Genomic DNA, 19,989 nt, shown 5'->3' with positions numbered 1-19,989 from the left:
CCCCATGGTTTTTGGAACTCTATTCTATCATTGCCAGCATTTTAAATTATTACCTTTGTTATAATTCTGCTTTGCATTATATACCTGGATGTTCTGACGCAGTGTGGATTTGTACCACTGTCAGCGTTTCCCCGACATTGTACATTCCTGCACATTCCCTGATAATCCTTGACTCCATTGGTATTTATGAATCCTCTGCCTGTGCCTCAGAAATATTCAATATCTCTGCCCCCAATGCTCTGCGGGGAAGAGAGTTAAAAAGACTCACAACACTGAAAAAACACAAACATAAAAGTCATCTGTGTGGGAGAATTGTTTTTGTCTCCTTGCCTGAGAAACAATATAATTACGTTAGAAGCAGTTCAGAGATGTTTGAATTCAGGTATTCCAGGGATGAAGTGCTTTAACAGGTTACTCTTCGAATGAAAGGCGATCTGATTGAAACATACAAGACCTTGAGGAGAGTGGGTCAGGTCGATAACCCCTGGGTGTTTGTATAATCCAAACTTGTTATCATTTTCATAGAACCTCAACAGTGCGGAAGCAGGACAGTCTGCTCATCGAGTCCACACCAACTCACCAATCAGCATCGAAACCAGATCTGCCCCCCCCCCCCCCCCCCCCCGCCCCAACCATGTAACCCTGCATTTCCCATGACTAACCCACCTAACCTATTTATCTCTGGGTACTATGGGCAATCTAGCATGACCAATCCACTCTGAGCTGCACATCTTTGGACTGTGGGAGGGAACTGGGGCACTGGGAGGAAACCCACACTGACACAGGTAGTGTTCAAACTCCACATAGACGTTCACCCGAGGTTGCAATTGAACCAAGCTCCTTGGTGATGTAAGGCAACAGTACGAACCACAAACCCACTATTCTCCTCTGTTAGTTCTATTAATTACTTGCGTCCGACTAAAGAAATCTGCCTGACTTGTTCCTATCACTGAAGCTGACCCAGTCTGAGACCTTTATCATCTGCCATATCACCAACCTGGTTACAATTAAAATTTGTTGTGAGCAGTGGATGAGTGGGGCAAGAAAATGAAACAGTGACGGTCTACAACCTCAGCCAGAACAAGAGTGAGAAGAAATTCACAAAGTGGGAATTTATTCACGAGGGAATTCTCCTTCCCAGAAGTTTAAGATGGCTTCACCTTTATAGTATATCGAGGCTGCCTTCATCTGATTGTCCACAGATAGGTGAATCAGGGATAATGGTGCATGTTGAGAAAAGTGTGGCTGGGGCCACAATGAGATGAGCCACGACATTATTTACTGGTGTAGTAGTGTCAAAGTGCCGAATAGCCATCTCGAGTCCCGCAGCCCTGTGTTCTGATGTTCCATTCAGCCCTTCGGACCTGCTACACAGGGTCAATTCGAGGCCACTGCGATGGTTAGGTGTAGTTTTGGAAATGTACACGCAAAATCCAGTTTGGTTCAGGAAATGACTCCCACCCACAATCCCTCTTTCCCAGGCTTCCCCTCTTTGTAACTTCTGCTCCAGATATGGGTCATGTTACAGACCTAGATTCGCTGTGACTACAGCCCCATACCCCACCGAACGTTAACTCAAACAAGGCCTCTGCTCTCCCTGGATACAACATTGTACAAGGTGACTTCCAGGAAAATAACCAGTGACTTTGCAAAAGCATAAAGACGTAAGAAATGGGAACACGAGTAGGCCATTCGGCCCCTCAAACCTGCACTGTTATTCAGAAGAACATTGCTGATCTACTCCACGGTTCAACTCCACTTTCCTGCTAACCCCTTGTATCCCTCAACTCGCTGATATGTCAAAGCCCAATCCGCCCCGTCGGTAAATACATTCAGTGACCCAGCCCCCATAATTGTCTGGGTTAGGGTATTCCAGATATTCACTACTTTGGGAGAGGAGACATTTCTTTACATCCCAGTTTGAAATCGATATCCCTTATTCTATGTCCCCAAGTTCGAGACTCTGCTCAGGTGTGGAGCCACGTTCTCAACATCTACCTCGTCAAACCCCCTCTGTATCTTGTACATTTCAGTAACATCACCTTCATTCATTTCAACCACAATGAATAATAGCCTCACCATTTTAGATGCGCTCAATAATTCTCAAACTCGGATGTATGTTGCACTGAGCTCCCGCCATCAGGCTATCAGTGTAGGTTGTAAATAACTGAACCTACCAGACTGATATTTGTGGTACTCCAGTAGATACATCTTTATCATAAGTCGATGAATCCTGACTCTCTGATTTTTATGTGTTCACCAATCGTCATTCCATGATAATGCATTATCCGTCATCTGTTTTGTGTCAGAATCTTTATTTTTTAATACCTTGTGGAAAATCTCTGGAAAGCCTCGTGTCTACCAGTTCGCCTTTATTAAGACTGATTGTGACATTCTCAGGGATCTCCAAAAAATCTTTGTATGATTTTACAGGACAAAATATAGCTTCACCTTAAAAAAAACATGTTGACTACGTGAAGCTTTTCTAAATGCCCTGCAATTCCTTCTTTAAGAACAGATTCCAGCAGATTCCCAGCAATAATGGTTCGGCTAAATGGTTCCTGCTTTCTATCTTGCTCCTTTCTTGAAGACAGGCGCCACACTGGAGGTTCTCCACTTTCGTTGGAACATTTCTGTAATCCACAGAGTTATGGAATATTTCACACAGTGCCGCCAGTCACTCTGTCGCCACTTCTTTTAATCCAACTATGAATTACTGCTGACCTGTCTACCGTTAGTTTTATCTGTTTGTTAAAAACCTTGTTTCTTTTGATAAAAACAGCTCATGAACTTCTCTCCTATTCCATTTTCATTATGTCATTGAAATAGTCACAGTGCCTTCCCTTTGAGGAACGATGTCAGATACTGGTGTGAAATATCTGCCTGTTCCCTCCAGCCAATTTCACAATCACACCCGCCAAATGTCCTCAATATATTTTCATGACTTCATTTCTACCCAAGGTCACACACTCATCTTGCACTTATTTTATATGCACCGAAAAGCTCGAAATGCTTGTTTTTATATTTCTTGCCAATTTGCTTACATCATATCTTTTATTCGTTTTCCCTCGCTTTCTAGACTCATAGAGTCATATAGCGCACAAACAGACCCTTTGATCCAACTTGTCCATGCTGGCCAATTTTTCCAAATTAAACTAGTCCCATCTGCTCGCATTTGGCCCATATTCCACAAAACATTTCCCATTCATACGTTTGTTCAAATGTCTTTGAAATGTTGTAGCTGTGCATGCATCCACCACTCTCCGCCTGGCAGCTGATTCCATAGACACATCCCCCCTCTCAGTGAAAAGGTTGCCCCTTTGTCCCTTTTATATCTTCCCCCTTCCACCTTAAAGCTATGTCCTCTATGTTCAACTCCCCTACCCTGTGGAAATGTCCTTGGCTATTCACCCTATCCATGCCTCTCTGGATTTTGTACTCTTCTGTAATGTCAGCCCCCAACCTCCTACACTCCGTCTGTTACTAACTTCAAGAACAAGCATTTAAAGATAAACACTGCAAATGTGACACAGTATTAAAATGACCGGTAAACAACTCAGCCCAAACTTAATACTGTGATTTGTTTTTCTGCATGGTACAATACTAAGGCAGCATGAAACTCTTATTGGTGCCAATAAGCATGTAAACAAAATAAATCCTTTGCCTGAAGGGGTGATGATCTCGACAGTGAAAACGTATTTGTGGTCACGTCTGTGTAATATCATATGGTCCACATTCTCCCTTCTGGTCTCCCTGTGCCCTTGTGTAGCAGTGTCTTCTTTATCTTGCTCTCAATCGAGAGAACCTCTTTCCACTACTCACACCTTAATTAAAGTCCAATTTACATTATTTTCTAATTAACCACAGCTAAAAGCCCACTTACCTTTTGACACACCGCCTTTTCCCTGTCATTCATTCCCCCACCTCTGTCAATGGATTAAAAATCCCAGTTTCAAATCCTTTTCAGTTCTGAAGAAGAGTCACGCTGGACTTGAAACGTTAACTCTGTTTCTCTGTCTCTACGGATGCTTTCACACATGTTGAGTTTCTCCAGAAATGAATAGGCACAACACAGATTTTCAATTAAACAAGTAACTATGGATACTGGAAATAAAAATGCAAACATTGCTGGATAAACTGAGCACTTTGTAAAAGGGTCACGGGACCCGAAATATTAACTCTGCTTTCACTCCACAAGATGCTGCCAGACCGGCTTAGTTTTTCAGCAATTTCTGTTTTGAACGAGTTCCAGAGACAAAGGTCAAAGCTGCTCAAATGTCTTGTCCAGCATGCAGCATCCTACAACAGGAAGTGAGCTATAACACATGGTGCACAAATTCTTAGGTTCTGAAACTGCATAAGGCTGGCACTACGGACCTCTTAATCATGGTCGGGGAGAAAACCAGAGGGAAACACATCCACATCAATCACAGAAGATGGCATGACAGGAAAGGAAAAGATTCAGATGCATATGTTAAAGGTTTGAGTATTGTAACAAAGTGGAGGCGTAACGCTAGGGAGAAACCCTCAGCAGAATGAGAATATGAAAATGTGACCACATCAGAAAAATGGTTAGGTCACTGCGTACGGAGCTTATGGGTGAATGGGTCTCGATGTGAAGTAGGGGACAGTCAGTAGAATTTAATTGAAGATTTTGTAGCTGAGACTGTGTTATCATGTGATATTGTAGACCACAGCAGCAGTACAAGTTGAACTGCATTCAACCACAATCTGTAATTCTACCCCCGGATAATCCGTCAGCCTACCATAATCATCAAGCCAACCCATGTTTCAGTGACGAGTGTGGGTGAATATTGTAGAGTCAGAACCATGTGTACCTAAACCTGATGGCAACGTACTTGACTGGTTACATTCCAAACAGCAGGACTAACATCGGATGGAGAGGGGGAAATTATCTCAAGACTAACAGGTCAGATCTAAGCTCTGCAGTTCAGCCACATCCAAGCATAAATGTCGATGGACTGTTAAAGAACTCATTGGAGGAGATGTCTCCATAAATATCCCCATTCTAAGTAATGGAATAGCACTGTACATCAGTGTAAAAGACAAGGTTGTGTTATCTGTACAATCCTCAGCGAGAAGTGTCGAGTCGATGATCTACCTCACCCTCGCCATGATGTCCACAGAATCACAGATGCAAGTTTTTAATCAACTAGATTCGCTGCACGTGACATGAAGAAACAGCTAGACACAGTAAATACGATAAAAGCAATGGGCCTTGACACCATTCCTGCAGTAGGACTGAAGACATGTCATGCATATAAAGCCGTGTCCTTTGGGGAGGCTGTTTCATTCCAGCTCCAACTCTGACATCTCCCTGGCAATGTGAAAAATTACTCAACTGTCTCCAGTCCTCGAAGAGGAGAATAATTGCAATCTGACCAATTCCCACGTTGGAAGTCCCATCACGATAGTCACATTGGTGGGAGATCTTGTTGACAGAGCTGTCAAGCAGCACCTGTGCAGTGTGGTTTCCGACGGGTCCCCATGTGGAAATGATGCTGTTCTGGAAATGTCACTGGATTACTAATCCAGACCAGGCTAATGGTCTAGCCACTGGGAGAAATTAAAAAAACAATTAATAAAACTGCTGCCTCACAGCGCCAGAGACCGGGTTCAATTACCACCTCAGTCGACTCTCTGTGTGGAGTTTGCACATTCACCCCGTGACTGCGTGTGTTTCCTCCGGGTGCTCCGGTTACCTCCCACAATCAAAAAATGTGCAGATTAGGTGAATTGGCCATGCTGCATTGCCCCTAGTGTTAAGTGTAGGGGAATGGGTCTGGGTGGGTTGCTCTTCGGAGGGTCGGTGTGGACTTGTTGGGTCTGTGGCCTGTTTCCATACTGTAAGTAATCTAATCTAAAAATACCTGGTGTCAGTAACAGTGACCTTGAAGCCAATGTCGACTGTAAACACCAATTTCCTTCCTTAATGTACTTTCAGGAAATGAATCTCTCGTGCTTTCCTGGTCTGTGGCTCCAGACACACAGACAATTGATAAACTCTACAATGGTCTCTGAAATGATCAAGCAAGACACTCAATTGTATCAAACTGCTCCGAGGTCTTAAAGAATAAACCCAGACACAACACCCAGCACCAAGCTTGATTTCGGAAAAAGGAATGGAAAACACAGTGTTGTCGACCGGACAGATGCTGCCTTCCTAATGTTTGAAAGCTTGTGACAACAGCTACAGAGCTTCACCGCAGACTGTAGAGAAACATCGGGAAAGGTGAATTCCATTCGACGCATTGATCCTTCCTCATTCTAGCTCATGGAGAAATCTTGTCAATGCACTTTACCCCACACAGTGTTCATATCCCTTAGTATGTTTAAACATCAGTCCATCAATTTTGCTCCTCCATTCCATGTACAGGCAGTTCTCCGAAAACGCATGTTTATTAAACACGATTTGGCTGCAATGCGATTGGTGAATTGCACACCTTTCTTTTGAAAGCGAGCTCCCGTTTACTGTGACACGATTCCATCCCCAGCACCAGCTGAACAGGAAAACCCAGCCTCAGGATCCTCTGTCTGCAAAATACATCCTCAGTGTGTTGAGCTACAACAGGAATGAAATCCGCTCTGCAAGCCTTGAACCTTAACCTGAAACTGGGAATTGTAGTCAACACTTAAAAAGGAAATTTCGTTTCAAACCAGTGGGAGAATCTTGGGGAGAACTGGAAATCCGTGCCAGCATCAGTGGTCAGTCGGCCTGCGTGCTTTCTGGTCAACAGCTTGGTGAAAGTTATAGGGTTGTAGTCAGTGACTATAGTGCGAAAGTGTTGCATTTACTGCACTATTTCATGACAATCCATGATTTCAAGATTTACTTAAACTTTACTAGTGTTTGTGCGTTAGACTAACTTTAATTTTTGGTTTTTACTCATATCTTGGGGGCTCGCCCTTTACTCTCTTTTTCTCATAGGCCTCATAAATAATATTGTTCGATTTTCTACAACACAGTGTTGCACAGGAACATAAATACCGTGTCACTGGAAAACAACATATATTGGTATCTGATCCTCTATCTTCACCCCATATTCCTGCTCTCTCTCTATCCCTTTAGTGTTGGATTCCACAGATTGGGGTGGGAGAGAATTCCCCAGTTTCACCAGTCTCTGATTGCAGACATTTATTCCCATCTCAATGCAGAGTGACCTACCTGTACCTAATAGCGTGTTTTAGACGTCCTGGCCAGGAAAATTATCATCCTCGCTTCCAATCTGTCTCACCCTGTCAGCGTTTTAAATATTTCACTGTGATCGCCACTCGTTTCCTAAAGCCCATGGAATACAGGCTCTCTCAGTTTACATTAGCCCCACTTCCCGACACGAGGTACACAGTCAAATGCTCGTCCATAGTCCTTTTAACAGTTGTGAGGTTACCTTGACAACTCCTCCCTCATGAAGTGCATTCCAGACCTCAACACCCCCTGGGTTAAAAAAAAAAGCAATCCTCATATCCTCACTAAACTTCAATCCCTTCACTTTAAAAGTGTGCTCTCTTGTTCTTGAGTCTCTGACTAAAAGGAACAGCTGTTGTCTATCTACCTTCTCCATGCCCCTTGTAATCTCATCCTTCTGAATTACATCCCCCTCAGCCTTCTCTGCTCCAAAGTAAACAACCTCAGCTTACCCAGCCTCTCTTAATAGCTGATATGCTCCTTGCCAGAGAACATTCTGGTGAATCTTCCCTGTTCCCCCTCCAGTGCAATCACGTCCTTACTATAATGTAGCTACTAGAACTACACACAGTACTCAAACCTGGCCTAACTCTTATAATCTATGCCTCGATGAACAAAGGCTATGTTTATGGTCTCGATGCTTTGTCAACTTGTGTACTAACCTACCCAGTCACATTCGGTGATGTGTTGAGAAGCATCCTCTGACCTTCCTAGTGTGCTGCCATTCATTGAAGCCTCCCCTGTCTGGTTCCTTCTTCCAATGTGCATCACCTCATATTTATCAGGTTTACATTCCATCTGCAATTGATCCACCCGTCTGACCATTCCTTCTATATCTTCCTGCAAGAAAAGGCCTTCCTCCTCACTGCCAACCACCCGGCTAATATTTGTGTAAAACACAAACTTACTTCTCACTCTCTTCACCACCCTCCTCCATATTCACACCTACATCATTTATGAATATCACAAATAATAAGGTTAAAAATCACACAACATATCAGCTTATAGTCTAACAGGTTTATTTGGAGGCACTAGATTTGGAAGCGCTGCTTTTCACCAGTTGATTGGGCGCTTTGAATGCTCGTGACTCCGGATAACCCTGCTGGACTATAACCTGGTGTCGTGTGATTTTTAACTTTGTCCACACCAGTCCAACACCAGCACCCACCGAATTACCAATAAAAAGGGATGCAGCATTAATCCCTGTGGGTAACCATTGGGCACTGGTCTCCAGTCACACAAACAGCCTTCTACCACCACCCTCTGTCACCTACCACTAAAGTTGATTTGGATGCAACTTGGCAAGTGACTAATGAGTCCGACCTGGTCCCTGGTTATTCTGTTCCATTCAGCATGCTTGTTGATTACCTGGGGATTCTCCCTAATCTTGCCCTGCCAGCCTGGTTCCATGCCCCTGTGTTAGACAGTCCTCACTGAGTGATGAACTTTCGCCTTATTGCAGTCTTAAATGGCCTGTCCCAGATTCTCCCATTATTCGCCTAGAATGTGGACTGGACAACCAGGGAAACATTCCAACTTGTCTTATGTTTAGTGAATTTTATAAGTTTAACTGCGACCCACCTCTCATTCTTTGAAAATCACGAGAACACAGGCCGAGTTTCTTCATCAGGCAATTATGCCATGTGAGGATTTAATCTGGAGAATGTCCATTACACTTCCCCTTGGTCAGTATATTCTTTCTCAGATTGGGTCAACAAAACTACACTCAATGCTCCAGCTACAGTCTCATCAACGCGCTGTGAACCTGCTTCAACTTGTCTTTCCATCAATGTTCTGACTCCCTTAAATGAAGGCATACCAAACTTTTACTTTCCACTTACATATATTCCTCCAAATACCCTCCACATTCATTGTATTTACGAACTCACTGTTTGAGTTCTTACAGAAAGCCTTCTGAAAATCTATAATGTGCCCATTTCTACTGTTTCCCATTATCACTCGTGTAAGAAATAACTTCAAACAATTCCGAAGTTTATCAAATCTGATTTCTCTGTGAGAAATACATACTGATTCTTTGCAATGTTGCTGTTCGCTTCTAAATATCCAATATCTCATCCTGTATAATAGATTCCAAAAGTTTCCCTACAGATGTCAAATTAATTGGTCTGCAGTTCTCCACACTGTCTGTTCTTCACCTTGTCGTTGATTGGATCACTTCCATTCATTAACAGTGCTTGGATCACATTTACTACCTTCCATTTATCCACAATGTCTTCCAGCCTCTGCAGAATGTACAGGAAAATAAAACACAGTCATTGACAGCACAGTTAATACTTTTTTTGCTGATTTATTTCTGAAGATTTTGATAAGAAGTACAGCTGGTCTGTCAGACTTAACAATGCTCAATCAGGCTACATGTTCACGTACTACCTTGTTACTCAATATAAATTGACTTAATGTATATTGGTCCACAACTTCTAGATGATCATTTGGTATTTCTGGGTGATTTTCTGGATCTTCCTCCATGAAGACTGATGCAAAGTAACTGGTTATTTTCTTGGCCATTTCCCTGTTCTCCACAATGACCTCTCCTCTCCCGATTACAAATTTCCACATTTGACTGCTTTTATTTTGTTTTCTTCGAAATATAAATTGTAGATATATGCAGTCTTTGTGTTCCTGTTTGTCGGCATGCATGTTCTCTTTTTCATTTCCGTGTCAGTTTCTCGGCCCTCCTTTTCTGGATCGTCAATGTGTGAGAATTCTCAGGATTCCACAATGTCTGGAATTCTTCTGAAGTCACTTCCTATGATTAATATAATCTTTAGTTTGTTATGTTGATAATCGTTAAGTCACTTTCTCACTCTTTGGTGTTTTTACCTGAAAGAAATAGACGTATTTTTCATACTTCGCAGTATTTCTGTAAATCTCGTGTTCCTGACCAATTATATTCACGAACACAGCAGGAGGACAGAGAAGAAATTGCGGGGGTCCTTGTTGGTACTTTTGAATCATCCCTGGCCAACGGGTGAGGCCCCGGAGGACTGTAAGGAGAGCGAATGCTGTGCCCTTACTCAAGAAGGGCTACAAATAAAAACCTGGGAACGAGGGACAAGTAAACATAAAAATTTGTCATCAGTAAGATACTTGAGAAGATTCTGAGAGATAAGATGTATACGCATTTGGAACGGCAAATGTGATTAGGAGCAGTCAGCACGGCTTTACATATCGGAGATCATGGCTCACAAATTTGTTAGAGTTCTTTGATGAAGTGACTGGCGACGTTGCCGAAGACAGGGTGATATATGTAGTCCATACGGATTTCAGTAAGTTCTTCAACAAAGTTCAATAAGACGTTGCTCTGGAAGGTTAGGTCATATGGAATTTAGGGGGAAACTGCCAAATTAGATCCAAATTGGGATTGATGGTAGGAAGCCGAGAGGAAGGATGCTTGTCAGACTGGAGGTCTGTGACGAGTGGAATGCCTCGGAGGGTCGGTGCTGGCATCATTGCAGTTTGTTTTATGCATGCACATAATACTTATATTTACATATTATTTAGATGAGGAGGTACAGGCATGATTTGTAAGTTTGAAGGTGACACTAAAATAGGCATGGTTTGGAGGTGCCGGTGTTGGACTGGGGTGTACAAAGTTAAAACTCACCCAACACCGGGTTATAGTCCAACAGGTTATAGTCCAACTAAAATAGGCGGTATCGTGGACAGTGTGGAAGGTTCTCAGAAATTACTGTAGGGCCTTGATCAGCTGGGGAAGTGGGCCGAGAAATGGCCAAATTAATACAGACAAGTGTAAGTTCTTGCATTTTATAAACTCAAATCAAAGTAGGAATTTCATGGTAAATGGCAGGGCTTTCGTGAGTGTAGTGGAACATAGAGACCTTGGAGTTCAGGTGCATAGTTCTCTGAAAGTGGAGTGACACGTACACAGCACAGTGAAGAAGGCTTTTGGCACACTGGCCTTCTTCAGCCAGAGCACTGAGTATCGAAGTCGGGTGAGTTATGTTGCAGTTATACAGGTTGCTGTTGAGCATTGTGAGCCAACTTGTAGCATTTTTTTTCCAGTTTTGTTCACATTGCTATTTGAAAGATTTTATTAAACTGGAAAGACTTCAGAAAAAAAATCAAGGACCTTGCAAGGACTCAACAGTTGAGGTACAAAGAGAGATTGGACAGGCTTGGACATTTTACTTTAGAGTGCATGAGACCGAGGCGGTATCTGATTGAAGTGCATAAGATCATGGGAGGCATAAATAGAGTGATAGCGCTCAGTCTTTTTTCCTAGGATTTGGCTATCCCGAACTAGTTGGCATCAGTTTAAGGTTAGAGGGGAAAGAATAAAAGGAAACCTGAGGGGCAAATTTTTACACAGAATGTGGAAAGCATATGGAATGAGCTGCCAGCGGAAATGTTTGAGGCGGGTACATTAACACCATTTATAACGCATTTGGACAATGACATGGATAGGAAAATATTAAAAGGATACGGGGCAATGGCAGGGAAATGGGGTTCATGTGGATGGACATTTTGGATGGAATGTACCACTTTGGTTCGAAGGACCTATCTCTGTGCTGTAAGACCCTATGACTCTCATAATTATTGCTTTTCTCCTACTGAATGTTATATTGTACTTTCCCAATTCACTGGAGCGAACTTGGCCCTCTTGCCTTCAGGATTCCATAATGTTTGAGCAGAATGTTCAACCATTCTACACTGTATACAGACGCCGTGTAAAATGCAACGTATTAATGTCGCTATTCCTCAAAAGCTTCATCAGAGCAAGGTTATTAATTAGTCCTTCTGACCACAGAACATCAAATCAAATTAACCTGCTTTCTAGTTTGATTCACAAAATACACTTCAACTCACCTCACATACACTTACAGAGTTTATTTTTCACAACCTTCTTTGAAGGTGAGTCTATGTGTTTAATAACTTTACTTCAGACATTTGGGCCTCCATTTGCCGAGAGGTGTGAGGGAGGAGCGAAGCACTTACGGGAAATCATATATTTGTGTGACTGTGTTATCCGAAACACTACTCGGATAGTGTCTCCCATCCATCCTCCTCCACTAACCAAAAAAAAGGTACTGTGCGCCAGATTGGTAAGGTAATGAGTTTATGTTTTATTCCTTATTTTTCAACAGTCTATTTGGGAATTTAGAATAGTGGGAATGGACCTTAGAGCATTTGAATGTTCCTCCTGCAAAACGTGGGAGGTAAGGATCACGACTAGTGTCCCTACTAATTACATCTGCGGGAAGTGCACCCAACTCCAGCTCCTCGAAAACCTCGTTAGGGAACTGGAGCTAGAGCTGGATGAACTTTGGATCATTCGGGAGGCAGAGGGGGTTATTCGGAGGAGTTACAGGGAGGAAGTAACTCCTCAGGTACAATACAAAAGCAGATATGTTACAGTCAGGGGACGCAAGGGGAACCGGCAGGCAGTGCAGGGATCCCCTGTGGCCATACTCCTCAACAATAATTATACTATTTGGATACTTTTGGGGGTCGACTTATCAGGGGAAAGCAGTGGGGCACGGCGCGCTGGCACAGCCTCTGTACCTGCTGCTTAGAAGGGAAGGGGAAGAGGAGCAGAGCAGTAGTCATTGGGGACACCATAGTTAGGGGGTTCTATGGGGACGAGATAGACTCGCGGTTGGTGTGTTGCCTCCCAGGTGCCAGAGTTCATGACGTTTCTGAGCGTGTTTTTTGGGACCCTTAAGGGGGAGGGGGAGCAGCCCCAAGTCGTGATCCACATCGGCACCAACGACATAGAGAGGAAGAGAGATGGGGATTGAAGGCAGAAATTCAGGGAGCGAGGATGGAAACTCAGAGCTAGGATGAACAGAGTTGTTGTCTCTAGTTTGTTGTCCGTGGAATAGGGCGAGAGAGGAGTTGAACATGTAGCTACCGGGATGGTGCAGGAGGGAGGGCTTTGAATTCTTGGATAATTGGGGCTCTTTCTGGGGTAGGAGGGACCTCTACAAGCAGTATGGTCTTCAGTTGAATCAGATGGGTACCAATACCCTGGGGGGAAAATTCACTAAGGTTATTAGGGTGGGTTTAAACTAATCCAGCAGGGGGATGGAAACCAAAATTTTGGTTTGAGCATAGGAAAGGTTGAGCGTAGGGAGGTCCAAAATCACGTTTCAGGGACACAAGATGGCACCAGCAAGCAAGAAGTTGGTTTTAATGCCAGGAGTATCCGGAATAAGTTAGGTGAACTTGCAGCATGTGTTGGTCAACCTGGGACGTCAATGTTGTGGCTATTTCGAAGATATGGATAGAGCAGAGACAGGAATGGTTGTAGCAGGTTCCAGGATTGAGATGTTTCTGTAAGAGCAGTGAAGATGGTAAAAGAGGGGGAGGTGTGGCATTGTTGGTCAAGGACAGTATTACAGTTGCAGAAAGGATGTTTGAGGACTCGTCAACTGAGGTAGAATGAGCTGACGTTAGAATCAGGAGAGGAGAGGTCACCCTGTTGGGAGTTTTCTACTGGTCTCCGAATAGTTCCAGAGGTGTAGAGGAAAGGATAGCAAAAATGATTCTCAATAGGAGTGAGAGAGACAGGTTAGTTGTCATGGGGGACTTCAACTTTCCAAATATTGACTAGGAACACTATAGTACGAGTACTATAGATGGGTCAGTTTTCGTCCAGTGTGTGCAGGAGGGCAGCCTGACACAGTATTTCGACAGGCCAACAAGGGGCGAAGCGACAGTAGATTTGGTATGGGTAATGACACTTAGTGTTAGACTTGGAAGTAAGTGAGCACTTTGTTGATAGCGATCACAATTCCGTTATGTTTACTTTAGTGATAGAAAGGGATGGGTGCATACCACTGGGCAAGCGTTACAGCTGGGGGAAAGGAAATTACGATGCCATTCGGCAAGATTTAAGAAGCACAGGATGGGCAAGGAAATCACAGTAGATGGGCACATGAGAAATATGGAGCTTATTCAAGGAAAAGCTCATGTGTGTCCTAGATAAAAATGTACCTGTCAGGCAGGGAGGAAGCTATAGATCGCGGGAGCCATGGTTTATGAAGGAAGTGGAATCTCTGGTCAACAGAAAGAAGTAGGCTTATGTCAGGATGAGATGTGAAGGCTCAGTTAGGTCGCTTGAGGGTTACAAGGTAGCCAGGAAAGACCGAAAGAGAGAGCTCAGAAGAGCCCGGATGAGACATGAGAAATTATTAGCGGATAGGAACAGGGTAAACTCTAAGGGTTTCTACAGGTATTTAAGGAATAAAAGAACGACGAGAGTAACATTAGGGCCAATCAAGGATAGTCGTGGGAAGCTGTGTGTGGAGTCACAGGAGATAGGGGAAGCACTAAATGAATATTTTTCCACAGTATCCATTCTAGGAAACGACAATGTTGTCGAGGAGAATACTGAGATACAGGCTCCTAGACTGGGATGGGATTGAGGTTCACAGGGAAGAGGTATTAGAAATCCTGCAAAGTGTGAAAATAGATAAGTCCACTGGGCCCCATGGGATTTATCCTAGGATCCTCTGGGAAGCCGGGGAGGAGATTGCCGTGCCTTTCACGGTGATCTTTAAATCGTCATTGTCTACAGGAATAGTGCCGAAGACTGGGGGATAGCAAATGTGGTTCCCCTGTTCAAGAAGGGGAGTAGAGACAACCCTGGTAATTATAGACCAGTGAGCCTTACTTCAGTTGTTGGCAAAGTTTTGGAACAGGTTAGAAGAGATAGGATTTATAATCATCTGGAAAAGAATAATTTGAATAAGGATAATCAGCACGGTTTTATTAAGGGTAGGTCGTGCCTCACAAACCTTAGTGAGTTCTTTGAGAAGGTGACCAAACAGGTAGATGAGGGTAAACCGGTTGATGTGGTGTATATGGATTTCAGCAAGTCTATTGTGCAAAATGCGGAGGAATGGATTGTGGGAGACATACAATTTGGAACAGTAATTAGCTTGCTGAAAAAAGACAGAGGGTGATGGTTGATGGGAAATGTTCATCCTAGAATCCAGTTACTAGTGATGTACTGCAAGGGTTGGTGTTGGGTCCTCTTCTATTCATCATCTTTAGAAACGACCTGGATGAGGGCGTAGAAGGGTGGCTCAGTAAATTTGCAGACGGCACTAAGGTCGGTGGATAGTGACGAAGGATGTTGTAGATTACAGAGAGACATAGATAAGCTGTAGAGCTGGGCTGAGAGGTGGCAAATAGAGTTTAATGCGGACAAGTGTGAGGTGATTCACTTTGGTTGGAGTAACCGGAATGCAAAGTACTGGGCTAATCGTAAAATTCTTGGTCGTGTAGATGCGCAGAGAGATCTCGGTGTCCAAGATACACAGATCCTTTAAAGCTGCCACCCATGTTGATAGGGTTGTTAAGAAGTCATACAGTGTTTTAGCTTTTATTATTCGAGGGATCTAGTTCCGGAACCACGAGGTTATGCTACAGCTGTGCAAAACTCTGGTGCAGCGGCACTTGGAGTATTGTGTACAGTTCTGGTCACCGCATTATAAGAAGGATGTGGAAGCTTTGGAAAGGGTGCAGAGGAAATTTGCTAGGATGCTGCCTGGTATGGAGGGAAGGTCTTACGAGGAAAGGCTGAGGGGTTTGAGGCTGTTTTCGTTGGAGAGAAGGAGGTTGACAGGTGACTTAATAGAGACATATAAGATAATCAGAGGGTTAGATAGGGTCGACAGGGAGAACCTTTTTCTAAGTATGGTGACAGTGAGCACGAGGGGGCATAGATTTAAATTGAGGGTGATAGATATAGGACAGATGGCAGAGGTAGTTTCTTTACTCAGAGAGTAATAAAGAATGCTTTCCTGCAGTGGTAGTAGATTCGCCAACTTTAAGTTCATTTAAGTCTTCATTGGACAAGCATACGGACGTACATGGATTTGTATAGGTTAGATAAGTTTCAGATTAGTATGACAGGTCGGCTCAACCTCGAGGGCCAAAGGGCCTGTACTGCGCTGTCATGTTCTATGTTCTATGTTTCTTCTTCGGTGGGTTGGTGTGAGCTTGCTGGGGCAAATGGCCTGTTTCCAGACTGTGTAGGGATTCTAACTCTGAACCAATTTGGAAACATTGTTTTCGAAACGGACAAAAGGCCCCAGTTTGCTAAGGAACAGACCAGATTGCCTTAAAATTCTTTAAGATGGTAGCCTTAACGCCATCCTTGTCTTATAGTAAAGGTAGATGTGTAGTAAGTGTTCCAGATGTGATGTGGCTGGTCAAACCACTCAACTTTATGCAAAACACAATTTATTTATACGCTTTAATATAAATACATACAAAAAGAAGAGGAGTTTAGAATAACTGAACTACTGCAAACCTTACCAGAATAATAGATACAGTACCGTCTGCTAACGAAATATTCCAATGTACTAACATCCCATAAACCCATCCCTTTGCAAAACGACACATCCAAGGCCAATCAGTCACGAATGCAATTCTCCAATACAGGAGGAAACAGCATTAAGTTAGGTTTCAGACAGAATAGCAGCGAGGGATCATTTACTTGAATGATTCAACCCTTCTCCCACGCCAGGCACCTGGTAGTTGTTACAGCTCAGAAAAACAGGAAAGCCTAACCATTGTTGCCACTGTTTATAAAAAAAACCTAAAAGCCTCCTAAGATTTTTTTACTTCAGCCGTTTGCAGGAGGCAGTTTGGCCTTTAAGTTCTTTTTTAAAGAAAAAGAGCAAATAACCTGTTTTAAAGTGACAGCATAGTCAGAGATATAAGGTACCTGGTCCTTAACAATAATACTCAAGAGGATTCCTCGTGTTATTGACCAAATGATCAGTTCAAAGGGACAAATACAGATGTCAGACGGCCAGTGCACAGGCATAGAGCAAGTTTCAAAGACGTGAGTCAAAGCTGCTGAAGTGCCTATCCAACATGGAGCACCACATGGGAGACACCGGGAAGTGAACAACAGTCCGACACACACACCCAACCCAGACATGGTACACTACATGGCACACGCTGGGAAGTGAACGACAGCCCGACACACACTCCACTAAACATGGAACACCACATTGGACACACCGGGGAGTGAATAACAGACCAAGACGCATAATTTCACTGTTTCAAATTTTCCCACTGTCAGCACTTGATACACGAGGGAACCAAAAACCAAGGTGAGGGAAAAAAAAACAGAGGGACAGAGAGATAAACATGAAAGACAGAAACAAACAGTTAATTAACTGAGAGCGTGTTGTGGAAATATGGAGAAAAAGATTGGATAGTGGGACTAACTGGAACATTGACCCTTTAGAGAGCAAAATTACAAGAATGAGAACATTGCATAAAGGTATTGTCAGATCAGCTGAAATGGTTTGTTACATCAAATTCTAAATTGGCTTCACAGAACACTTCAAACAAAATAAAATTGGAGAGCATGACAGACTAACATGGAGAGCTGTGCAAGCCATGCTAGTGCCCAGTAAACTGGATTATCTGCCCAGCATGGGGAGTATTGCAAACCTTTACTATCATATGGGAATGATACACCCATCAAAGCAGGGGAAGATTTATATCTCCATTGGACCAATATAAGATGTGTGTGTGTGTGTGTGTGTGTATGTGCGCGAGTGGTGGCGGGCGGGGGTGTGGGAGTCGTGCACTTGGGGTGGTTGAGTGTGAAAATCATTGCTTGAGGGAAAATACACTTAAAGGAAATCAGCTAACGTAAGAACAACTGGCAGGGATTTGGATAATCGACACAGAGAGATTGAGGGCAGTTTCATGGACAGATGAGTTAAAGTACTCGATGATATTGAAATTAAAGCATTGCGAGACACAACATCGATATGGATCAGCGTGCACAGGAATGTCAGATGAATGGGATTTTGGTGTGAGTTCGAATCAGATTAGTTTCTGCAGGTTTCAACCCGAGAATGTCAGCAGCAGATTGTTGTCATGATTAAGTCTGTATTTCACAGCTCAAAGTTCAAACAGCAGATGAGTTAAGCCAGTGAAGTATATTCTGGCGCAGTGAGTAGTTAAAGTTAATCATGGTCAGGGCATGATGTCAGGAATCAACTCATGGCCAAAGGGATCATCAAAGTTGTGATTCGTTTGTGTCAAAAACCACCTGCAAGTTCCCCTCCAAGCCACTCACTACCCTGACTTTGAAATATACCGCTGTTCCTTCACCGTCGTTGGGTCAGGTTCCAGGAATGCCCTCCCTAATGGCATTGTGGGTCAACCCACAGCAAGTGGGCTGTAACGATTCAAGAAGGCAGCTCACCAACACCTTCTCAAAGGCAAATAGAAATGGGCTGTTAATGCTGGCCAGCCAGCGATGCCCAGGTTCCAGAAATGAATAAAAAAGATATTAGCTAGGGATGGGATGGAGTCTCATGAAGGAAGTGGAGTTTGTGAACATAATAGAGGGCAATGACATCCGCACTCCCAATATTTAAATAGCAAGGACAGTGAGACAATATTTCACATCTGAAACTGAGTAGGTCAACACAGAGACCCATGAGTAACACTGCTAGAAGCAAGAAGGGAGACAGTAATTGAACATGCTCCCTGATGCAGTTAATAGTGGTCTGCAGAGTGAATATCTGGATTAAGAGTCTCAACATGAACAATAATAGTGGCAAGAAGTGAAGACTACATGAAATAACAGTAACACAGTCATAACTGGTTTATAGAAAAAAACATTTCTGGACGGTGAGACTTACCAGGGACACCGACGATAAACAGGAGAGGATAATAAAAATATTGAATAATCCGAATGACATAATAGATCCGCCATGATAATGACAACCGATCATAATATGTAGAAAGAGACCAAACATAATCGGATACACCTCTGTCCATTGTTGGAACACTCCAGTCTAATGTTCCTAGATTCTGATCCATTGTTGGAACATTTCAGTCTAATGTTCTCAGGTTCTGATCCATTGTTGGAACATACCAGTCTAATGTTCTCAGATTATGATCTATTCTCCCATTCACTATCTGGAGCTGCTGATCTCTGTTTGTGCTGTCGGTGATGCTCCGACTCACACTTTGCGATAACACATTGAACGGTGCCCATTTATCATTAAAAGGTGGGAACTCTCCACTGTGATAATTAGAATCCCTGGAGACTGACATTAATTACAGTCATGTTAACCCCTTCCTTCCATAACATTTCATGTCATAATAAAAGGCAACATTTACTCAGTCTCGATGGAATGGATGAGGGTTACTGATGGACGGACTTTAAATCTTTCCTTTTTTTACTTTGTCCTTGTGTATGGGAGTATTTCCAGAGCATTGTAGGGCTGTATATGTCCCACTCTTTTTAGAAAGGAAGCAGGGACAAAATGACAGACCAGCTGCATAAAATATCAGGTGGGGAAATTTCTGGATACATTAACTCATGGGGGAAAGTGAGGATTGCAGATGCTGGGGATCAGAGTCAAGAATGTAGTGCTGGAAACACACAGGAAGTCAGGCAGCATCAGAGGAGCATCGACATTTCTTGTGTAAGCCCTTCATCAGGAATGTGGCTTGTGGCCAAAGGGTACTGAGAGATAAGTGGGAAAGGGATGGGGTTGGGGAAGTTATCTGATAACGTGATAGGTAGATGAAGTTGGATTGGGAGGTGATATGTTGGAGAGGAGGATGGAACAGATGGAAATGTAGGGCAGGTTATGGGGGAGGTGCAGAATTGGAAGGTTGGATCTGGGATAAGGTGGGGTTAGGGGAAATGAGAAAACTGGTGAAAGCCACATTGATCCTTTGTGGTTGCAGGGTCCCGAGGCAGAAGATGAGTCTTTCTTCATCCAGACGTCGGGTGGTTAAGG

The 19,989-nt window shown here is 43.3% G+C and overlaps 1 pseudogene; it reads right to left on the bottom strand.

Moving 5' to 3' along the window:
• Positions 1-19,099, bottom strand: part of LOC148136659 (putative G protein-coupled receptor 139) — a 77,566-nt pseudogene extending 58,467 nt beyond the window's left edge.
• Between the last annotated feature and the right edge of the window lie 890 nt (positions 19,100-19,989).

Source organism: Chiloscyllium plagiosum, unplaced genomic scaffold (genome assembly GCF_037043375.1).
Source record: "Chiloscyllium plagiosum isolate Xiang-an unplaced genomic scaffold, Cpla_swu_hap1 HiC_scaffold_45, whole genome shotgun sequence".
In the NCBI taxonomy this organism is placed as follows: Eukaryota; Metazoa; Chordata; class Chondrichthyes; order Orectolobiformes; family Hemiscylliidae; genus Chiloscyllium; species Chiloscyllium plagiosum.
Note: the sequence above shows the minus strand (reverse complement) of the source record. Positions and strands in the feature narration are given on the sequence as shown.